We start from the raw sequence: 24,095 nt of genomic DNA, 5'->3' as shown, positions 1-24,095 counted from the left end.
TGAATTAGACTAAGTAATCACACCCAAAACTCCCAAATTATTAGTTACAACATTTAAATAGTCAAGTCTTTTAGAGAATCCCATTCTCTAGCATAAAGCCATGAACCCATCTGAAACAAAGAGACATATCCATTATATTCCCCAAAACATAATTAAATATTAAATAAATGTATACACACTTACACTTCTCTCTTTTCAAAGGCAACTTTTCCTAAGTCTTTTTAAATGTGCCATATCTTTTCGATTAGCTTTCTTGACCCCGAGTCCTCCAAACCGTCCTTATCACTTATCTCAGGAGAGTGTCACCTTTCTCTCCAGTGTCGGGCGGTTGGACTCATCATTACACGCACAAACACATGCACATATCCGACACACCTTAAAATTCACATAGCAACGGCGAGCTTCTCCGACCTCCCATTGCATGATCATCAATTCAGTTCTTTCATTTCAGCAAGCCTTCAAGGAAGGCTTGTCACTAGCCCCTCTCTTGTCTCTAAGTGAAAAAAGCTGAGGTTTTACAATTCACAGACACATTTGCTTTTTCCTTTAATACATACTTACAGACGAGTGCTAATATTTATTTCCATTCCGTGCTGATTATAGTCCCCTATTGTTCAACTGTAAGATTCGTTTGGATCTTTGGCTCTCTCTCTCCACTTCTCTCCTTGCTCTCTCTCTCTCTCTCTCTCTCTCTCTCTCGTCTTCTCTCTTCTCTCTCTCTCTCTCTCTCTGTCCTGAAATGGGAGCAGTTTTGAGGCCTTTTATAGCTGCTCAATTTTCTTTCTCTTCATATCTTTCATATATTGTTTTATGTAACCTGTTTCATGCCATTTTAATTATTATTTCAATATTATACAAGAATGATTATCTATGACATTTCTCAGCCAATTCCTGTCTCTGTATGTACTTCTCTATATAATGAAGAGCTTTGTGCAATGCTCTTATTCATATTCATGTTTTTGCAGACACAACTAAACTAACTGGAGAGTAACCTACCTAAGCGAACTGCAAGATTCAGTTAGTTGGAGTAAAATTTGTAAGGGTTTTCTTCTCAAGTACATAAAATAGCCATCAGTCTGAGTGACTCTACAGACAGAATGCCTATAATAAAGCATGTCCCTTTCAAATTCATAGTCGTTTAAAACACATCTTCTTTTTAGCAAAACTTTCTACGTAAACTTCTGTGATTGATGTTGGTATTTATTAAACTTGAATCGTTGACTTCTAATTAGCAGAAGTCTCGACAGACTCACTCAGTTTAAATACCACACTTCAATTAAGACATATACATGAGAACTATTAATAAAAGGTTTTGTGGGATTCTGGACAGAATGTTTTGGAGGAAATAGTTAGACAATATGCTGACATGGATGCGTGTATTTTTGACATTAAATTCATATGTCCTCACAGCTTCACTAAGGTTATTTATAAAAAGGGCAAAGTGACGTAAGGGGGATTTATCCTGATAAGGCTGTCACAAGAAGATTTGTTACAATACCAACTAGGCGAACATTATCAATTACTTAAGAACGGGGTTCACTGCTCATTCGAGCACCATAGGACTGAAATTTTTATTGTTATAGTATATAAATGCATTATCTGTTACCAAAACAACCAAGAAAAAAGAAACAAACAAAAACATCTTTTCTGTAAACGAAAATATTCTTAGAACAGGCAATTATCAGTTGCCTAAGAACGGGGTTTCACAGCTCGTTGAATGCCATAGGACTGAAAACCTCGATTTATTTTATATTAAATGTATTTTATGTTACCGAACCTAACAGGACAAAGGAATTCACAAAGAGAGAGAGAGAGAGAGAGAGAGAGAGAGACTCGATACCCTCTCAAGACTTACCTTACATACGTTACACAGACCTTACAGCTCGTTTCGGGTTTATCAAGGTCCCTCAGTGTGAGGCACCTCTATTGTCTACCAGAGAATTGCTAATGCATCTTCCGGAAAATTTTGCATCTTCCAATCATGGATGGTCTGGGACGCAGCTTAGATATTTGTCGAGCATATTCTTAAATATATATATATATATATATATATATATATATATATATATATATATATATATATATATATATATATATATATATATATATATATATATATAAATACATACATACGTAGAATTACTGGCATTCTTTAAGCATGTAATTGCCACTACTTTGCAGCCAAAATAATTTAAAGTTATGAAATGTGTAATGATTTGAGCCACAACAGCCTTTGAATCTTCATTGAAACCTCTGGCTAGCCTGCACCAGTAACTGTTTAATTATGGTAACAGGTTATGTTTTTATATTTAACAAACTTATATTTTACCAACAGACTCAATGATGGAAAATGATGCAATTCAAAATGCTGATAAATTTATTCAGGAAGATTTTACATCTTCATTGCATGGCAGAAAATTGTTAAAGTACATCAGTAAAGACAATGTAGAATTCATGTTATTTTCATTTGGAGCCTGATCCAATCCAAGTAACCTGCAAAGTGGAAAGAAATGGACATGAATTGCCACGATTCGTGGATTCATCCATACAAGCTGTGTCAATTAGTTCTACAATAATTACTGATATGGGTTTGATATGACATTATATCATATATAAATGGTCCAAGGAAGACATCAGTTATGAAAATCATTGGAGGTTAATATCCTACTGGTAACTCGAGTGAAAAATTTTGGAAAATTCTCTTAAAACATCCTTTTGGCCCCGATGAAGCTATCCCGATCAGATCCATGTGGTTTCCATGCTGGTACATTAGTGGGCCTCCTGAGTCTCCCTGCAGTGAGAAGTACTTTTGGATTCTTTAACACTTAGGATTAATAACTCTCACCAGGTGACATTTTCATTCGCTTCATACAAGAATTTAGAAAAGACTTCCGGTGGGAGTTTTATTAAGTTATCTATTACAAGTATAAAAAAAGTTCAGATACAAATAACCTTAGAAGAAGCATATCATTATGCAAATTAGCTTACGAAAAGGTATACATAAAACATACCTTATACATGGGGAAACTCAGGCTTATTCCATGTGCACGAAAAAATACTTACTCTACGGGACAAGCCTTGGCTTTTTCCAGAGGCACGAGCACAAATTTCCTCATCAGGAATGAAAAAAACGTAGGAGAAAACATCTTATTGCACATTACATTGGTCATTGTTGTCATTACAGTATGAAGAAGAACAGGTGAGTTAGAGCTACCATCACCTAAGAGAAAAAGAAAAATGATTAGCTATCTTTTTCATTAAAGGTTCCCCATGTATAGGGAACTTTGTTTCATGTATAACTGCTTGCTTTGTTTATTGCTTGTTTATATGAAGTTTTACTATGAGCTTAAAAACTGATTGATCAAGCTAAGTTAAGTCACGGATGTCTCTGAGATTGTTGTTATTGGTAAATACTATATTTTATACGTATGCGAAGCCTCGGGTTCCCCCAAGACATATCTGTGTTTGACTGACCCCTAGAAAAACGAGTGTGTCACAGTTCCCTCCCATTAATCAATTGTTTTGTTATTTCTGGTTTTTCAGCTAATAGTTTAGCCACCTGGGGGGGCAACCAAGTCCTTATGGGTGCCGGTCCCAAGCCCCGGATAAATAGGGAGGGTTGGTGTCAGGAAGGGCATCCGGCTGTAAAAATCTGTGCCAAAACCAAAAATGGAATGAGCCGAATATGGAAAGAGGTAATGCTAGGGCGTACTCCGTAAACGACGCACAGAGACATCGCCCTAACTCTGTGGTAAGGCGAGGGCTACTGCATCAGGAGCGGGTTGCAGCTAAAGAAGCGAGCTCACATTGGGTTCAGAGTATGTCAGCTAAATGTTGGGTCCATGACTGGGAGAGGTAGAGAATTGGCTGACTTGATGAGAGAAAAGAAAGTAGATGTTGTGTGTGTGCAAGAAACGCGGTGGAAAGGAAATAAAGCTAAAGAGTTGGGAGATGGATATAAGCTATATTATAGTGGAGCAAATAAACAAGGTAGAAATGGAGTTGGCATAGTACTGTCTAGTGAACTAAAAAAACTCGGTAATAGAAGTGCATAGAAAGAATGACCGTATCATCAGATTGAAGATATGTTATGGAGGAGAGATTCTGAATATTATAAGCGCATATGCACCACAAGTTGGTTGCACAGAAGAAGAGAAGGGAAATTTCTGGAGAGACATGGATGGAATAATGCAAGAACTGGAAGAGCATGAGAGGGTGATAGTTGGGGCAGATTTGAATGGCCATGTCGGAAGTGAAAATGAGGCGATTGGGCGGGTGCATGGGGGCCATGGAATTGAGAGAGAAACCCAGAAGGAGAGAGTGTAGTGGACTTTGCTGTGTCATTCGACATGGCAATAGTAAACACATTTTTTGAGAAGAAAAGGGAACACCTAATAACATATAGGAGTGGGGGAAGATTCTCCCAGATAGACTATTTCTTGTATAAAAGGATAAATCTGGTGGAGGTCAAGAACTGCAAAGTTATTCCAGGCGACATGTAGCCCCCCAACACAGGCTGCTATGTATGGACTTGAAGTTGAAAAGGGAAAGAAAAACCAAAGCTAAAGGGATAAGGAAAATTAAATGGTACGAATTACAGAAGGAAGGGGATAAGAAGAGAGAGTTTAAGAGGAGGGTTTTGGAGGATATTGATATAGGGATTGAAGATGTTCAAGAATGGTGGGCACGAAATGCAGCAGTAATAAGAAGGCATGGCAAAGGAGGACTGCTAGGAGAGACATCTGGTATCATATGGGAAGAAAAGGATAGTTGGTGGTGGATGAAGACATTGAGAAAGTAGTAAAAGATAAGAAGGAGGCAAAGAAAGATGGGAAAGAGTCACAGTCAGTGGAAGACAGAAATAGGTACAGAGAGAAAAACAAGGTGGTGAAAAAGGTGGTAGCCCAAGCTAAAGCAAAGTCGTATGATGATGTGTATAATGAGCTGGGGACAAAGGAAGGATTAAAGAAGATGATGAAGCTATCAAAGGCTAGAAATAAGAGCACCAAAGATATAACACACATCAAAACAAATAAAGAATCAAGAGGGTGTAGTGCTTAGAAAGAGGAAGACATTGTGAAGAGATGGAAAGAATATTTCGAACAGTTGTTAAATGAAGAAAATAATAGACTAATAAGAGAGGATGGGCAAGTGAACATTGGCATGGTAATGAGTTTTCTAGGCAAGAGGTACTAAATGCACTGAAGAAGATGAAAGAATGGGAAGGCAACCGGACCAGACATGATCCCCGGTGGAGGCATGGAAAGCATTAGGAGATGAAGGAGTGGATATACTGTACGATCTTATGATAAAGATCCTTGAACAGGAAAAGATACCAAATGAGTGGCGTGGGATAGTATTGATCCCAATTTTTAAAGGGAAAGGCGATGTCCAAGAGTGTGGTAATTATAGGGGCATTAAATTGATGTCCCACACTTTGAAGATACTGGAAAGGATGATAGATGCTAGACTGAGAGAAGAAGTACAAATAGGTAAAGAGCAGATGGGATTTATGAAGGGAAGGGGAACAACAGATGGTATATTTTGTCTGAGGCAAAAATAATGGAGAAAAAATTCGGGAAAGACAAAGGGACCTACATATGGTATTCATTGACCTTGAAAAGGCTTATGACAGAGTCCCGAGACAAGAGGTATGGAGGAGCCTGAGGGAGAAGATGGTGCCAGAGAAGTAGTGCGATTGATACAAGAGATGTACCGGAATGTATTTACAGATGAGGAGCAGTGTTGGGGAGACAGAAGGTTTGAGGTGAGAGTAGGATTACACCAGGGGTCGGCTCTGAGCCCATTTATCTTTAACATAGTGATGGATGTTATTAATAGAGGAAGTAAGGGAGACAGTACCATGGAACATATTGTATGCGGATGATATTGTTCTGTGTGCAGAGAGCAGGGAAGATCTGGAAGTGAAATTGGAAAGATGGAGACAAGTACTGGAGGACAGAGGAATGAGAATAAGTAGATCCAAGACAGAATACATGTGTACCACCACTGAGGGGGATGATAGAGAAAGTATTCAGCTTGGTGGAGAGCAAATAAGGAGAGTTGATAAGTTTAAGTATTGGGATCTTTTGTTAACGCTGGAGGAAGTATGGAAGAAGAAGTAAAACATCGGGTACAGGCAGGCTGGAACAACTGGAGAGCGGCCTCGGGAGTTCTTTGTGACAAAAAAGAGTGCCGCTTAGGTTAAAAGGAAAATTTCACAAGACGGTGGTAAGAACAGCAATGCTGTATGGTACGGAAACAGCAAGCATGAGAAAAGCAGAGCAGAAGAAGATGGATGTGGCAGAAATGAGAATGCTTAGGTGGATGTCTGGGGTAACAAGAGTGGATAGGATCAGAAATGACTACAAAGGGTAGGGGGTCAAACTAAGGTGGTGGAAGTATCAAAGAAAGTGCAGGAGGGGAGGCTGAGATGGTATGGACACCTGTTGAGGAGAGATGAGGACCACGCTGGGAGACATACTATGGGAGTGGAGGTGCAAGGAAGAAGAAAGAGAGGGAGACCAAGAAAGAGATGGAAGGACTGTGTGAGAGGAGATTTACATGAGAAGGGAATTGATGAGGCAGAAGTGCAAGATAGAAATAGATGGAAACGGCTCATCCGAAACGGCGACCCCACATATAAAAAATGGGAAAAAGCTGGGAAGAAGAAGAAGAAGAAGAAGAAGAAGAAGAAGATAAAATGGCCAAGGTGTCCATGTCTTCGATTTTTAGCTAATTATTCCTGATAATCCATTATTGAGCCATGACTGATGAACCGTGTCCCTTGCTCTGTAGATCTTGTCTAAATACCTCTGAATCAGAAAAATTGTACCAGTTCACTGTTTAGGCGAAGACTGTACAGGTTATGGAAAGCAAATTCTGTAAATCTCTTGTAATTTTATTGTTTCTTCACTTGGGAATTTTAAACTGTTAATCTACTATTAGCTTGATATATGATAATCAGGAGTACAGACAACTTATTTCCAATCGTCTGTCCCAATCCACAGACGGAGACCTCAGTGTTGCAGTACTTATTGTTTGGGTCTTCAGGAAGGCAGATTGGCGAAACAGTGTTCTTGACATCGAAAGGGATTGGCTGTTCCGTTTTGAGAATTGCAATGTCATTTACATAGGTCTTACTGTCATATGCCGGTGGTAGTGTCATCTTGTGAAAAACGCCTTTGACATTACAAGGTTTATTAGAGAGATGAATGGTCTTCACTATTGTAGATGCAGGTAACAATAATGAATCGGAAAATAAGTAGAAGCGTTTTAAAATAGGGCATGCATATTCCGTTCAGTTTTGGCCGTCATCATTGAAAGCTGTCCAGGTACTGGATAGGAGGCATCCGGATTCACGCAGACCCATGGTCAGCTGCAGCACCTTGGTTTAGCGCAAGATTGGCAACCAATAAGGAAGTTACCTTTTTTTGTCACTGGTGTAAACACTCCTCCTCTTACAACACTCTGTATCCAAAAGCAGATCAAATCTTGAAATATAGTAGTGAACTCTGGATGCCTTGAGTATGAGTTGACCATCACAAGATCTCTAATTTTATTACCTTTGCTTTCGGTTCATATTCTCTTCTCTTTGTGTACATCAATCATCAGTCCCTCTCCGTTTTGTAAAGTGATTCAGATTTCCTAAACTTTTAAGTGTTTCTCGCCACTGCAGTGGTTATTCGAAGTCCAAAGATGTTTTTAGCACCTGAACTGCCAGCTTTAGTTCTCGTGCAGTACCCTCATTGTCTCCAAGGGCAGCTCGGTAGAAAAGGATGTTCGTGTGCCCGTCCCAGTTTCTTTAAATTTGAGACACGTGGTTTTTTATTATCACCATCATCAGTCATCAATGTTCTCTTCTTCCATAACTGTCATCTGGATCTACATACAAATTTTCCACTTCGCTTGATCGTTAAGAAGTCTACTTAAGTTGAAATTCGTAGTTGATTAACAAGGGTCCTCCTCTAAGGTTTAAGCCAGGCAAAATAACACTATTTGTAACTGAAGACCTACTGCTTGGTACTTCAAAATAAAATCTAATTTCAAATATTTTTCACCACAGAGCTAAAATATACTAGTAACCACGGGATTCTTTGCCTTGATGAGTGACTCATTAATCTTCACTCTTGAAATAGTCCTGTTTACATATTTGATTAAAGCATAAATGGTAAAACAGGAACTTGAAAGAAATTCAGAACTATTCGTGTTTAGATAAATCGACAATGTGGTTACTACGAACAACAAAGATGTAGCTGTTATGTGTGCATGAGCGGCACTGGACAAACATCACAATTACCTTAGCAATGTTGAGGTACTTAGTTGCAGCTGATGGCTTCCTGTTGTCATGCAACCCAACAAGCGCCAGTGGGCGAAAACTTGACCCGCTGTCAAAAAAATAAAGATATTCAATGAATGAAGTAAGGTGTAGAGCAATCAATCCATCAGTCAAGACCAAGATTTTTGGCCCGTGCTCTGAGTTCCTTTTTCTCAACAGAGAGAGACACGATTAGATGGTGGGCTACTGAAAGGTATCACACCATCTGATAAAACCAAAGTCTCCTATAATTGCAACTTGTAAAAGGTTCAGCCATAGAAAATATGAAAATCTGAATTGAAGTATCTTCTGTAAATGGGAAATTTTGTAGATGGAGCAATGACTATGACATCAGGATACTCTTACTATATGTGTTTGGTATGTCGATGCAGTGTGCAGCTGTGACGATGTGATAAGGGCCAATGATGGATCCTCCACAAAATACGTTAGGACTCAGTTTACTGAAAAAAAGTCCCACTTGCCCAGGGATACTCGTGGGGCAGTGTTTCTGTTCCTGCGATTATTCTTTTTGTGTTTCTTTTGCCACAGGCTAAAAATGAAGCAAGAGAGAAATGCGAATTTGACAAGGGAAGTTATAAAGATCTAATTCTACATAGTTTATTTAATTCTTTTAAGCTTTGAGTCGCAACACTGCATGTCAAATAAAAATTATCCTAGAGTTACTAAAAGTTTTGTTTTACTCTATAAATCAAAAGAATTATTCTATGAGTAACTAAAAGCCTTATTTTTTATCATTGTATCTTCAAACCATTTTCAGCAAATGCTTTGTAAGAAACGTTAATACTGTGAAAAAAGGAGAGTATATTACCATAGACATCCATGCAGCAGAAAACATATTGAGGAAGGCATTAAAACAAACGAGAACGAAAAGGAAATATATACAGAAATAACTTGACTTACAATTAGCGTAAATTCTGCAGTGGATGTTTCCATAAGAATGGAAGATATTCTCAGCCAAATCCTCAGAAAGTCTTCGGCCTGTTCGTCCTTCACGGAATGAGCTTCACTGCAAAGTCTACCAAAATAAACCTTAATTGTAATAGTCACAATGACCTCTAAACATGTTTATTTCTTCCACACTACTTTCACCAAAGGCTAGAATCCAGATTAGAAATAACCAAGAATCCTTCTCCCAGTTTAGGTGGGATTTTGAACCCATCCACGCAAGTACGAATGAGGTTACCAATTACTCCCAATGTCTCCGTAGAAAAAAACTATATATATTATATAGTATATATATATATATATATATATATATATATATATATATATGATATATATATAATATATATATATATATATGTATATATATATGTATGTAGTATATATATATTTATATATATATATATATATAGATATATATATATATATATATATATATATATATATATATATATATATATATATATATATATATATAATATATGTGCGAAACGTTTCTAATGAATATATCTTTTAAAAAAACATCCATGTGTCTTCGGCATTCCTGAATTGATATATATATATATATTATATATATTATATATATATATATATATATATATACATATACATATATATATATATATATATATATATATATATATATATATATATATATATGTATATATATATATATATATTATATATATATATATATATATATATATATACTATATATATATAATATATATATATATATATATATATATATATATATGTATATATATATATGTATATATATATATATATATATATATATATATATATATATATATATATATATATATATATATATATATATATATATATATATATATAGATATATATACTATATACATATATATATATATATATATATCTATATATATATATATATTATATATATATATATATATATATATATATATAATGTATATGTATATATATATATATATATATATATATATATATATTCAATTTAGGGAATGCCGAAGAAAACATGGATGTTTTTTAAAAGATATATTCATTAAGAAACGTTTCGCACATGACTATGTGCATCATCAGTCTGAAAAAATAATAACATTAAAATACTAAAAAATACACTGGATTCTTAAATGACAATTAAAACATAAAAGACTAAAAAAAGCAAAAGCAAAGTAAAAAACAACTGCTGTTACACCAACCTTCAGGTACAAAGAAAGAAGATAGAATGACCAAGGAAAGAACAAGAACCTCCAAAGACGACTATGCCAGATATAGTTGAGCAGAGGAGCAGCCACCGTTTAACGATGGAACGAGTCTAATATATAATGACTCTAAGGTCGTCAGATAATCTGCATCCTTAGAATACCCTATTATGGAAAAATGCTGCTTCTTGACCTCAATTTTACAATTGATAGCATGATTTTTTATATTTGAATGTTCTGGTCTGCTCAATCTTTGTCCCGTTCTAAAACTCAAACCTAAGTGACTGTAATAACGCATCTGCAACAACCTTTTCGTTGATCCAATATAAGTACCAGGACATCCTGGGCATGTAAAACTTATAGACCACATTGGATCTCATGAAGGGATGCAGGACGGTCCTTAAAGCCAAACAAGGAGCCAATTTTGCTGGGATTATTTGATAGCAATTTTAAATTAATGCACGGTATCTCAGTTTCAATAATTTGTTTCAGTTTATGCGGAAAATTTGGAGTTAAAAATATAAGGGATTGAAGCATACATAAGTTTTTTCGGAACATTAAAAACCGGTGTGGCAGGATGAAAATGATTAATTAAAAGTTTGTTGACGGTTCTAAAAAACTAGATCTTTGGGAAATGAATTTTGTTGAAAGAAAGTAGTTAAAAAATTCAATCTCCTTATGAAATATGGCCCAACTGGACGAGTATCTAAGAGCCCTATATCTAAAGTATAGATGGTATTCAATTTAAAACTGGTTTGGCAAGCACTGTAGAAATTATTTGCAAGACCTGTATAAGTTTTCTTTCTGTAAAACGGCAGTAGTAAAAACAGAATTAGCTCTCGTGATTAAAACATCTAAAAAAGGTAAACAATTATCTCTCTCCAATTCCATAGTAAAATTAATGTTAGGGTGTTGCTCATTAATAAAAATCTAAAAACTGGGTGGCCTGCCACTGATACTTAAAAAGAAACAAAGGTATCATCTACCATACCTTCTGTAAAACAATGGTTTAAAAGACGACGGACAACAATCTAAAAAATTATCTTCTAAAAAAGACATAAAAAAATTCGCAAATAAAGGTCCTAATGGAGAACCCATAGCAACACCATCTACCTGAGAGTACAATTTTTTGATTAAAAAATAAACATAGAATCTTGCACCGCAAGTTCTAGAAGTTGTTTAAAAAGAGGACTAGTAAAACCATGAAATGTAAAATTGCCATCTGGGAAAACCTTGTTTAAAATAATCTCTATAGTCTCGTTTAAGGGAACATTCGTAAATAAAGACTCAACATCAAAGCTTGACATATACAGGTCACCGTCCTGACTAATGATTTGATTTTGAAATTCATAACCATTCTTTAAAATAAATGACTTGAAGTATACTCGTTAAGGAGAGACACCAGATATTTGAAATAGAAAAGAAGGGCTATTATACGCTGCCATAATTGGTCTATAGGAATTCCATCTTTGATGAATTTTGGTAGCCCATACAATATACTGAAGGAAGAACCGGTTACATACAGCTTTTGGTAGGTTTTATCATCAATAATGTTGTCAGTTTTTAATTTCCTTAAAAACCTATTAATACGATCCTCTCGTTTATAAATGTCTAAAAAATTAGGATCACCGTGAGCTAAAAACTTAGAAGTGTCCGACAGTATGTCTTCAATCTTATTGACATAATCATTCTTATTCAATAACACAACTCCTTTGCCCTTGTCTGGCTTGCAGATCACTAGGTCATCACGTTTCCTAAGTGAAAGCAAAAGTTCCAAACCTCCTCTTTTAAAAAACGGAGTCCACGTAACCTTTAATTGTGCATAAGTCTTATGTATAAGAGCAGCCATTTTTTGTTGTAAATTACTCAAGTTTTTTTGCATATCCAAATTAACAAGTCTTTGAAACAGCACCTCCAAAGGGAAATAAAGGGAAATAAAATCCCTTTGGAGGTGCTGTTTCAAAGACTTGTTAATTTGATATGCAAAAAACTTGAGTAATTTTACAACAAAAAATGGCTGCTCTTATCATAAGACTTATGCACATTAAAGGTTACGTGGACTCCGTTTTTGTTTTTAAAAAAGAGGATTTGGAACTTTTGCTTTCACTTAGGAAACGTGATGACCTAGTGATCTGCAAGCCAGACAAGGGCAAAGGAGTTGTGTTATTGAATAAGAATGATTATGTCAATAAGATGAAGACATACTGTCGGACACTTCTAAGTTTTTAGCTCACGGTGATCCTAATTTTTTAGACATTTATAAACGAGAGGATCGTATTAATAGGTTTTTAAGGAAATTAAAAACTGACAACATTATTGATGATAAAACCTACCAAAAGCTGTATGTAACGGTTCTTCCTCAGTATATTGTATGGGCTACCAAAAAATTCATAAAGATGGAATTCCTATAAGACCAATTATGGCAGCGTATAATAGCCCTTCTTTTTCTATTTCAAAATATCTGGTGTCTCTCCTTAACGAGTATACTTCAAGTCATTTTATTTTAAAGAATGGTTATGAATTTCAACATCAAATCATTAGTCAGGACGGTGACCTGTATATGTCAAGCTTGATGTTGAGTCTTTATTTACGAATGTTCCCTTAAACGAGACTATAGAGTTATTAATTTTAAACAAGGTTTTTATTTTTTCCAGATGGCAATTTTACATTTCATGGTTTTACTAGGTCTCTTTTTTAAACAACTTCTAGAACTTGCGGTGCAAGATTCTATGTTTATTTTTAATCAAAATTGTACTCTCAGGTAGATGGTGTTGCTATGGGTTCTCCATTAGGACCTTTATTTGCGAATTTTTTTATGTCTTTTTTAGAAGATAATTTTTTTAGATTGTTGTCCGTCGTCTTTTAAACCATTGTTTTACAGAAGGTATGTAGATGATACTTTGTTCTTTTTAAGTATCAGTGGCAGGCCACCCAGTTTTTAGATTTTATTAATGAGCAACACCCTAACATTAATTTTACTATGGAATTGGAGAGAGATAATTGTTTACCTTTTTTAGATGTTTTAATCACGAGAGCTAATTCTGTTTTTTACTACTGCCGTTTACAGAAAGAAAACTTATACATTCGTTGCCAATAAATTTTCTACAGTGACTTGCACCAAACCAGTTTTTTAAAGCTTTGAAATACCATCTATACTTTAGTATATTAGGGCTTCTTCAATACTCGTCCAGTTTGGGGTCCATAATTTCATAAGGAGAATTGAACTTTTTAACTACTTTCTTTCAACAAAATTCATTTCCCAAAGATCTCAGTTTTTAGAACCGTCCAACAAACTTTTAATTAATCATTTTCACATCCTGCCACCACCGGTTTTTTAAATGTTTTCCGAAAAAACTTATGTATGCTTCAATCCCCTTATTATTTTTTTCAACTCCAAATTTTCGCATAAACTGAAACAAATTAATTGAAACTGAGAAAAGAATACCGTGCATTAATTTAAAACTTGCTTATCAAATAATCCCAGCAAAATTGGCCTCCTTGTTTGGCTTTAAGGACCGGTCTGCATCCCTTTCATGAGAATCCAATGTGGTCCTATTAAAGTTTACATGCCCAGGATTGTTTCCTGGACTATTATGATTGGTAATCCAACGAAAAGGTTGTTGCAGATGCGTTTATTTACAGTCACTTAGGTTTGAGTTTTAGAACGTGGGAAGCAAAGAATTGGAGCAAGACCAGAACCATTCAAATATCAAAAATCATGCTATCAATTGAAAATTAAATTGAGGTCAAGAAGCAGCATTTTTTCCATATATGGGTATTCTAAGGATGGCATGCAATTATCTGAACGACCTTACGAGTCCTTATATATTAAAAGACTCGTTCCATCGTTTAAAACGGTGGCTGCTCCTCTGCTCAACCTATATCTGGCATAGTCCGTCTTTGGAGGGGTTACTTGTTCTTTCCTTGGTTCATATTCTATCTTCGTTTCTTTGTTACCTGAAGGTTGGTGTAAGCCAGCAGTTGTTTTTACTTTGCTTTGCTTTTTTTAGGTCTTTTTAATGTTTTTAATTTGTCATATTTTAAGAATCCAGTTGGAATATTTTTAGTAGTATTTTAATGTTATTATATTAGTGTGTTTTTTCACGACTGATGATTGGCACATGAGGTTCATTTCGAATTGCAAACGGGTTGATGTTTCTTAATGACGAGAATTATATCTTGTAATTTTAAAGAAACAAACATCCATGGAGTACTTCGTGCATTCCTAGAATATGTTTGATATTTGGTATGGAGGATGGTCGGGGTGACTACTGCAGAAGTAGTTATATATTATTATAGTACTATATTATATATATACATATATATATTATATTATATATATATTATATTATTAATATAGATATATATAATACACTATGTGTTTGTGTGGTGCGTGACATTTAATCCTATGATAATCATTAGTGGGTAAATGCAAACACTGGACCTCAGTTACATGAGAAAAAGGGTTTATCTTTCTAACCAAACCACACTCCTCCCCTGATTGAAGAATCCATTGTTTGAGCTGCACAAAATTACCTCAAGGTCTTTTGTCCGTAACCTATCGTCACTTTTCCCACTGCTGCAGTCCCTGACGAATTTTCCACAGAGACTTCATGTCACAGGTGAACACCATCAGATGAATAAGAAAGACAAAGAGTTCTATCACTTTGGAGATCTGAAATGACAAAACATTAGTGAAGGGAAGATTGAGGGCGTTTTTTCCCAGATGGAACCTCCTTAACTGAACCATCTTTTACTGTCGTTTCCCATATGAAATTCGTCTTTCCTTTTGGTTAAGTTCAAATGAACATATTGCGGGATTTTTTTCAAGGAACTACCAGAACAATGAGATTTTTTTCAGTTCTCACCATTGTATTCAACGTATCTTCGATGCTTCTTATCTTGGTTTCCCAAAAGTGCAAGGAGCAATGTTGCAGTTTCCCCAGGCTCCAAAGATGAACTGCTTCATTGTCTAACGATCATACAAGAAATGGTGTTGAATATATTGCTTTTGCAAGACTCATAGAAACATTTGTAAATACTGAACAACCACGTCCCTAAATTAAGACAAAGTTATTCTGTAAGTACCAAATGATCAGTAATTTTAACAATACAAGTTTCTTTTTACTATCATTTATACATGAATAATTTAAACAGTTAATTTGGGATAATTTTTCAATAATCAATATTTGACAACTTTCTCCTTGTATCTTTACAACTAAATTTAATTTTGTAGGCGTTTCTTGCATAACTGAATATTAGACCCAGTTTTTTTAAAAAAACATGGCAAAGCTTGTGTATTTTTCTGCTTTACACTCTTTTTAACTTTACTATGGAAAAGTAAGCACAACTGGTTTCTACTTACCATTATATCCAAGTATCCCTCCAGTTTTCCCCTCCTTGACCATGGCTGGTCTACAGAAGGAGCTCCTAAATTACGTGCCATATTCACCCCCCAATCCACATCATGGCCATCCTTTCTGGTCAAAGATTTCCTCATCCCATCTATTTTTATAACAAGAGAGAAGTTTAGAACAATCTATATGCAAGAAACTGGCAATAAAAAGAAAAAATCAAAACCTTTAAGTTTACGAATTTTCAGAACCCGAACTTGATATGTTTTTTCAATGAAGTATAAGTAGTTTAGGAATTATGGAATAAATAAGTAAATTTTACTTTAGCCCTAAGCTCATGGATTCTGCCTGAAGTAACCTATTGGAAAGTGGATATCCAAATGTTCACTAATATTAATCTGCTCTCTCTCTCTCTCTCCTCTCTCTCTCTCTCTCTCTCCACTGCTAACCTAGACAAGAACTAATCAACAATTGAAAAATAGATCTTCCTTCCGAGCAAGCCACGATGAACCAACCAACAAAGATTTCAGACTAATTCCTATGCACAGCAAAAAAGATAGGTTCTGTGTGTACAAATCATGTCTTGATAACTTACGAGGAAAAGGTAGGACCCAGAATCTGGCAAGGATATCCCATGGCTTGAACTGATTGAATGACGAAGTTGTTTCTTTTTCCCCTAGATCACACCAGTTCTTGTTTCCCTGGCATGGGTCTTTAGCTCTAGGGCAGCCCCTTGAATGGTCATGAAAACCGATGGAAGAAGCGTTTCTCTAATCCTTGTTCAGTTCCCTCTTCTGCCGCACCACGGTCCCTCCCAGGTTCTATTTATCTGAGATCATCCCTGACATGGCTTCCCTGCCCAAGTGTTCCTGTCTGAATGAGGCCTTCAGACTGATACAAGAGACTGAAAAGAAACTGCCACCAACCTCCGTGAGTTATGCATTCGGTTCTTTCAGAGCCGAGCAGTTTGTTCTCGTATATTGCGACTAATTGACAAGGTTTTTCAATTCAGTGAATAAGTGAATGGGGAACAAATTCGTAAGGCTCTTAAGAATAGGTTGCTAGCTAGACCTATCTTGATAGTATTGTCATGATAGGTAAAATATGTGACAATACTATCAGATAGGTCTAGCTAGCAACCTATTCTTAAGAGCCTTACGAATTTGTTCCCCAGATTTCCTGGAAAAAGAATTTGAACTAATTCGCAAGCAACGTTCATCTTTAAAGTATCCTGACCATATAATTGAGAAAGCAATTCAAAAAAGCAAACGTAATTTTCTACCGACCCCCTAAAGACAAGACCAAGACACACCCAACAATAAAATAAAAATTCCCCACCTGGAGACGATTAAGAGAGTAACTCACACCCTTGGGAAATCCAACCCTTTTGCATTTACCTACCCAAATACCTTAGCCAAATCCCTGATTAACGTCCAACAAAAGACATCGCCCAAAGACTCTGGGGTATATGAGATCCCATGCCAGGACTGTGACCAATCTTACATCGGATTTACAGGTAAATCACTTCCCAGAGATTAATACAACACAAACGGTCAGTTAGGTATGGACAACAGAACTCGGCTATTTTCAATCATATAAATGAACATAACCATAGAATAAACTGGAATATGTCACGTGTAATTTATAGCAGCAACTGCCGGTACAAGAGTCAAATGATGGAATCGGCCTTAATAAAAGAGAAGCAGGTAATGAACATCTCAAAAGGGAATTGGACATCGGACGTCGTCGACGCAGTGTTCATTCAACCAACGCTTAAGAAGATTAAAGGAAGATTATCAGCGGGGGTGACCTAAATTGGCTTACTTGTGGACGAATCTCTTGGTATAAATACCACCTTTTCTGTAAAACTTTTCTCATTCATATACCTGAAGAGAGAGACAGCAGTCTCTGAAATATAGTACTTTTCTCTCTACATTTTGGTGTTTTTTATGGGCTCCTTTTATTAGATGGAATTCTGTTGTTACAGAACACTTTTACCAGTCTATATATATATATATAGATATATATATATATATATATATATATATATATATATATATATATATATATATATGTATGTATATATATATATATATATATATATATATATATATATATATATATATATATATATATATATATATATATATATATATATATATTATATATATATATGTATAACAGAATCACGAAAGTTAGGAACGTGATAAATCCATAAATAAAGATAAATGCACGAAGGAAAAATAACGAAGGAGGGTCTGCGAGATCTTTCGGCTGAAAAGCCCTTTACTGAAGCAGCTACTGACAAAATACGAGAAAAGACAATACAAGAAGGTTCGTATAACTGACAGATAGGGATTATAAAAGGATTAGTGCCTAGAATCGACACACCTGGAAGATAAGAGACCTTCCCAAACAAGCATAAACAAAGGGTGCACTTAAAGGTTTAAGACAATCATCTCAGATACAATCTAGACAATTAAAGGATTATAGGTGACAGCTATACGGAGCCTGGTAGACAAAACCATATCACAAAAAATGACAGACATACATTATAAATAAATTTTTTTTTTTTTTTTTTTTTTTTTTTTTTTTTAATAACTCTAAGGCAACTGATTTTTATTTAAGTCAGTAATTATATATTTGAGGTCATTCTTAAACAGGTTACAGATACAAGGGTCTAAATGAAAAAGGCCACGACTAACATTGAAATTACAATGAAAAGTAAGTTGTATTAAAGCAGATTCTAAAAGATTTCGTGATAAGACATCTCTTGACCGTGCAATTACTGAACTGTCAATCCAATTAATTCGGTGGTTGTTTTCACTTAAATGAATAAATAATGCATTAGATTTTTGCCCAGTTTTTACAGAGTATTTATGCTGGCTTAGCCTTACTTCTAAGCCCTTGCTCGACTGTCCGAGGTAGAATGAGGGACAATCCATACATGGAATTTTATATATTATGTTGTTGCTTTCTCTGGGCCATTTTTTATTAACATTCTTTTTAGTGTGTTATTATAGAAGAAACAAGGTTGACATTAAAAGCTTTTAACAATAAGTCACATTATTTCACTCACGAGTTTGTGCATTTGTGATTGTAAGTTATATTCAATGGTGAATTTTATCAACAAATTTTTGGCATGGCAATGGGAAATCCTTTATCACCATTGCTCTTAAACCTGTATATGGAATTCTTCGAAAAACGCTACTTACCTAATATCATTCATATTCCTGTAAAGTGGTATCGTTACGTTGATGATTGTTTAGCTGTTCTTCCTGTCGGTATTGATGTAAATGATTTACTCTCTAAATTAAATAACAGGTACCATCGATTAGTTTACTCTAGAATTAGAAAAGACAATTGCCTCCCTTTCTTAGACGTTTTGATACATAGAGAACCATTTCAATGTAAATTCAGTATTTATAGGAAACTGACTAACAACTTAACTTATGTTCATTTTCTTCTCAGGCCACCATCTAATATAAAAATATCAATTTTTTTCCTCTATGTTTTTACGAGCATTGCGAATTGTCAGTCCACAATATTTGGATCAAGAAATTGAATACATAAGAAAAATAGGGAAAGATTTATGCTATCCTTCACATATATTAGATTTGTTATAATAAAGCCCACAAAAAGTTTTATACTGAAAACAACACACAGAAAGAAAATTCTACGAACATTCTCAGTTTGCCTTATTTTAACAGATTTGAAACCATTAAAACCATTGTTAAAAGCTTTTAATGTCAACCTTGTTTCTTCCTATAATAACACACTAAAAGAATGTTAATAAAAAATGGCCCCAGAGAAAGCAACAACATAATATATAAAATTCCATGTATGGATTGTCCCTCATTTCTACCTCGGACAGTCGAGCAAGGGCTTAGAAGTAAGGCTAAGCCAGCATAAATACTCTGTAAAAACTGGGCAAAAATCTAATGCATTATTTATTCATTTAAGTGAAAACAATCACCGAATTAATTGGATTGACAGTTCAGTAATTGCACGGTCAAGAGATGTCTTATCACGAATCTTTTAGAATCTGCTTTAATACAACTTACTTTTCATTGTAATTTCAATGTTAGTCGTGGCCTTTTTCATTTAGACCCTTGTATCTGTAACATGTTTAAGAATGACCTCAAATATATAATTACTGACTTAAATAAAAATCAGTTGCCTTAGAGTTATTAAAAAAAAAAAAAAAAAAAAAAAAAAACAAAAAAAAAAAAAAAAAAAAAAAAAAAAAAAATTTATTGTAATGTATGTCTGTCATTTTTTGTGAATATGGTTTTGTCTACCAGGCTCCGTAAGAAACCCGCATGGGCTATTGACATGAAATTTAAGCTTCCAAGTAGGTGGTGTTCATTAGGAAGAAGTAAGAGATGTGGAGCGAAATAACAGAAAGAAAGAGATCTCACTTATTAAAAAGAATATATTATTAAATTAATAAGTTGTTAAAACCATTGAAATGCAAGAAAAGCATATTTGGGTAGCAATGAATAGTGTCTGTGCTTGAACTTTTGAAGTTCCAAATGAACGACCTGTAACTTTAACTCAACACAAAACACCTTTTTCAGACCTTTTTAGACTCTCCCATAGACCTTTCCTATCTCTCTAAGAAGAAGAACAACAACAACAAAGTATTTTGTAAGATATTCCCTGAGTAGCGGAATTAGCAGTGATCTTGTGGAATTCAAGATACAATAGGTCTTGGTTCACTTAAGATCCTTATCACAGCAGCTCGCGGCTGCCTATACCAGTAAAGATATCTTGAAGTAATCCTATAACATATCCACCAACTCCACGATTCTGAAATTTATAATATGTTTAAATTATTCAGCACTAAAAATCCTTATCAAGCTTCTCTTGCAAATGGCATATCAAGCCGAAAAGTGCATGGCAGGTGCCTAATTGTCTCCTGTATGCATAATGGTTATCAGCTAACATTCCTATAGATTCCACATACTTATATAGATGTTATAAGATAAGTGTTTCTTCAAATATACACCAAACTCAGCCACTCTTCAATCTATATATTCCAAAATAAGCTTTTCAACCTTTAAATGATCTGAGAATACTGTCTTCTAACAGCTAAGCTGTACATTTTAAATTCCCTCCATGTTACATCTCGTTCAGTTGTGTCATAAGTTTCATCAGCGTCCATGCATACAATGTACACAATTTTCTTCCCGCTTTCAAACGCTTCACAGTTTTAAATGAGTACGCAATCCAGCAGTCTGTTATTTGTCTCAGACTGTTCTTCCCGAGTAAGTCATTCTGTCTCCTGTTCTACCTTTTGAATCGAATTTCTCGCATTCAACTGTCCTGGCATTCTTCAAAGTTCCTGTATCACTTTTACCTGAGGAAACGTTCGTTTGTTCGGTTATACAATACATATTTAGACGTCAAAACTAATGATAACCTAAAGGTTGAGTAGTTAAGTCCCAACTGAACTGGCGTTCCCCACACTAAATTCAGAGCAAGGTTAAATCAAGCTGTAGATGCACTTTAGGACTGAGTGGTTGGACCCGGGCTGGATAATGGCAAGTCAAAACGTCGAAACATCACATTTAGACGACTGTTGTAACAGAAATTTTTTTTGATACGTATTGCATTTAATATATACATGTGTGTGACTGCTACTTGTCAGTATGTGTGAACGTTATCACTAACGTGGAGTTATCGACTCTTGTGACAACTGCACAGGTAAAATGAGGCTCTCAGTTTCGTTTCTCACAACATTCACACTTCCTTATTCACAAGATTGAAAAACCATGTTAATTAGTCGCAATATACAGAACAAACTGCTCGGCTCTGCAAGAACCGAATGCATAACTCACGGAAGGAGGTAGGTGGCGTTTCTTTTCAGTCTCTTGTATCATCTGAAGCCTCATAGACAGGAACACTTGGGCAGGGAAGCCATCAGGGATGATCTCAGATAAATAGACCTGGGAGACCGTGGCTGCAGCAGAAGAGGAATCGTCCTGAACTGAACAAGATTAGAGAACGCTTCTTCCATCGTCTTCCTCCATTCAGGTGCTGCCCTAGAGCTAAAGCCCGTGCCAGGACAAGACTGGTGTGATCTAGAAGAACAAACAATCGTCATCAATCATTCAGTATGGATATCCTTTGCCAGATTCTGGGTCTACTTTTCCTGGTAAGTTATCAAGACATGCATTTGTACACACACAGAACCTATTCTTTTGCTGTGAATAGGAATTCGCGCTGAAATCTTTGTTGGTTCATCGTGCCTTACTTGGAAGTTCTAATTATTCACTGTTGATTGTCTTGTCTAGTTTAGCAGTCCTTACCTTACAGACCTTACAGTTCGTTCGGGTTGCCCCAGGTCCCTCAGTGAGGCACCTCTAATGTCTACCAGAGAGTTGCTAGTACATCTTCCGGTATATTTTGCATCTTCCAATCTTGATGGTCTGGGATGCAGTTTTAGATATTTGTCGAGCTTATTCTTAAACACATCTACGGTCACTCCTGATATATTCCTCAGATGAGCTGGCAACGCATTGAATAGCCATGCATTATCGATGCTGGTGCGTAGTGGATTAATGTCCTGTGTGCTTTCCTTATTTTTCCTGGTATAATTTTGGGCACTATTAATCTACTCTGCTTGCTCTTTCTGATATTTTTAGTTCCATGATATTTTCTGTTATTCCTTCTATCTGTTTCCATGCCTGAATTATCATGTAGCGTTCTCTTCTCCTTCTAGACTATATAATTTTAAGGATTGTAGTCTTTCCCAGTAGTCAAGGTCCTTAACTTCTTCTATTCTAGCTGTAAAGGACCTTTGTACACTCTCTAATTGTGGCAATATCCTTTTGATAGTGTGGGTACCATATCATATTGCAATATTCAAGTGGACTACGAACATATGTTTTATAAAGCATAATCATGTGTTCAGCTTTTCTTGTTTTGAAGTGCCGTAACAACATTCCCATTTTTCCTTTACATTTTGCCAAAAGAATTGCTATTTGATCATTGCATAACATGTTCCTATTCATCATCACACCAAGGTCTTTAACTGCTTCCTTATTTGTGATTGTCTCATTATTAGGTCCCCTATATGCATATAGCTTTCCTTCTCTGTCTCCATAATTTATTGATTCAAATTTATCAGAGTTAAATACCATCCTATTTTCCTCTGCCCAATCATATACTTTGTTAAGGTCTCTTTGTAGAGCGTTCCTATCTTCATCACAAGTAATTTCTCTACTTATTCTTGTGTCATCAGCGAACTACTCACTACCGAATCCTTAACATTACTGTCTATGTCTTCAATCATAATAACAAACAGTATTGCAGCTAGCACCGTACCTGTGGCACACCGGATATTACCTTGGTTTCATCCGATTTCTCATCGTTTGCAATAACTATCTGTTTTCTGTTGTGTAAAAATTCTTTTAACCATCTTCCTACTTTATCTACGATATTGTGTTTTCTAATTTTCTTTGCTAATATATTATGGTCTACTTTGTCAAAAGCTTTTGCAAAGTCTAGATAAACCACATCTGTTTTCATTTCCGCTTTTCATATTTTTGAATATGTTCTCACGGTGGACTAACAGTTGGGTTTTGTGTACTTTTTCCGGGTACGAAACCGTGTTGTCCTATATTAAACAAATTATTTTTTATTATGTTTCATAATATATCTTCATTACCCTTTCATACACTTTCATAATATGTGATGTTAGACTCACAGGCCTATAATTACTTGCCTCTAGTCTTGATCCACTTTTGAATGTAGGGGTGATATATGCTAATTTGTGCTCATCATAAATCTTGCCTGTATCTACACTTTGTCTTATAATATTGCAAGTGCTTTGCGATAGAATGAACTACTTTCTTTAACAAAATAGCAGGGACTCCATCACGGCCCTGCAGCAGCTCCATTTTTAATTTCATTAATTGCCTGCACAATATCAGCTTCATTAATTTCTATGTCAGCTAAATATTCACTATTTTCGTCCCTTACTTCTATATCATTATCTTCATTATCTATTCTAGGGGTGAATTCTCTCTTATATCGTTCTGCCAGTATGTTGCAAATTTCCTTTTTTCATTCGTTTAATCTCCCTTCAATTCTCAGAGGGCCTATTTCTATTCTTCTTTTATTTCATCTTCTTCGCATATGAGTATAATAGTTTGGGGTTTTGCTTGATATTTAATAGGGTTTTTTCTTCCAAGTCCCGTTTTTCATTTTCTTTTACTATTGATTGTATAAACTTTGGTTCTGCATTTT

Source organism: Macrobrachium nipponense, chromosome 1 (assembly GCF_015104395.2).
Source record: "Macrobrachium nipponense isolate FS-2020 chromosome 1, ASM1510439v2, whole genome shotgun sequence".
NCBI classification, from domain to species: domain Eukaryota; kingdom Metazoa; phylum Arthropoda; class Malacostraca; order Decapoda; family Palaemonidae; genus Macrobrachium; species Macrobrachium nipponense.
This window is presented reverse-complemented; position numbering follows the sequence as displayed.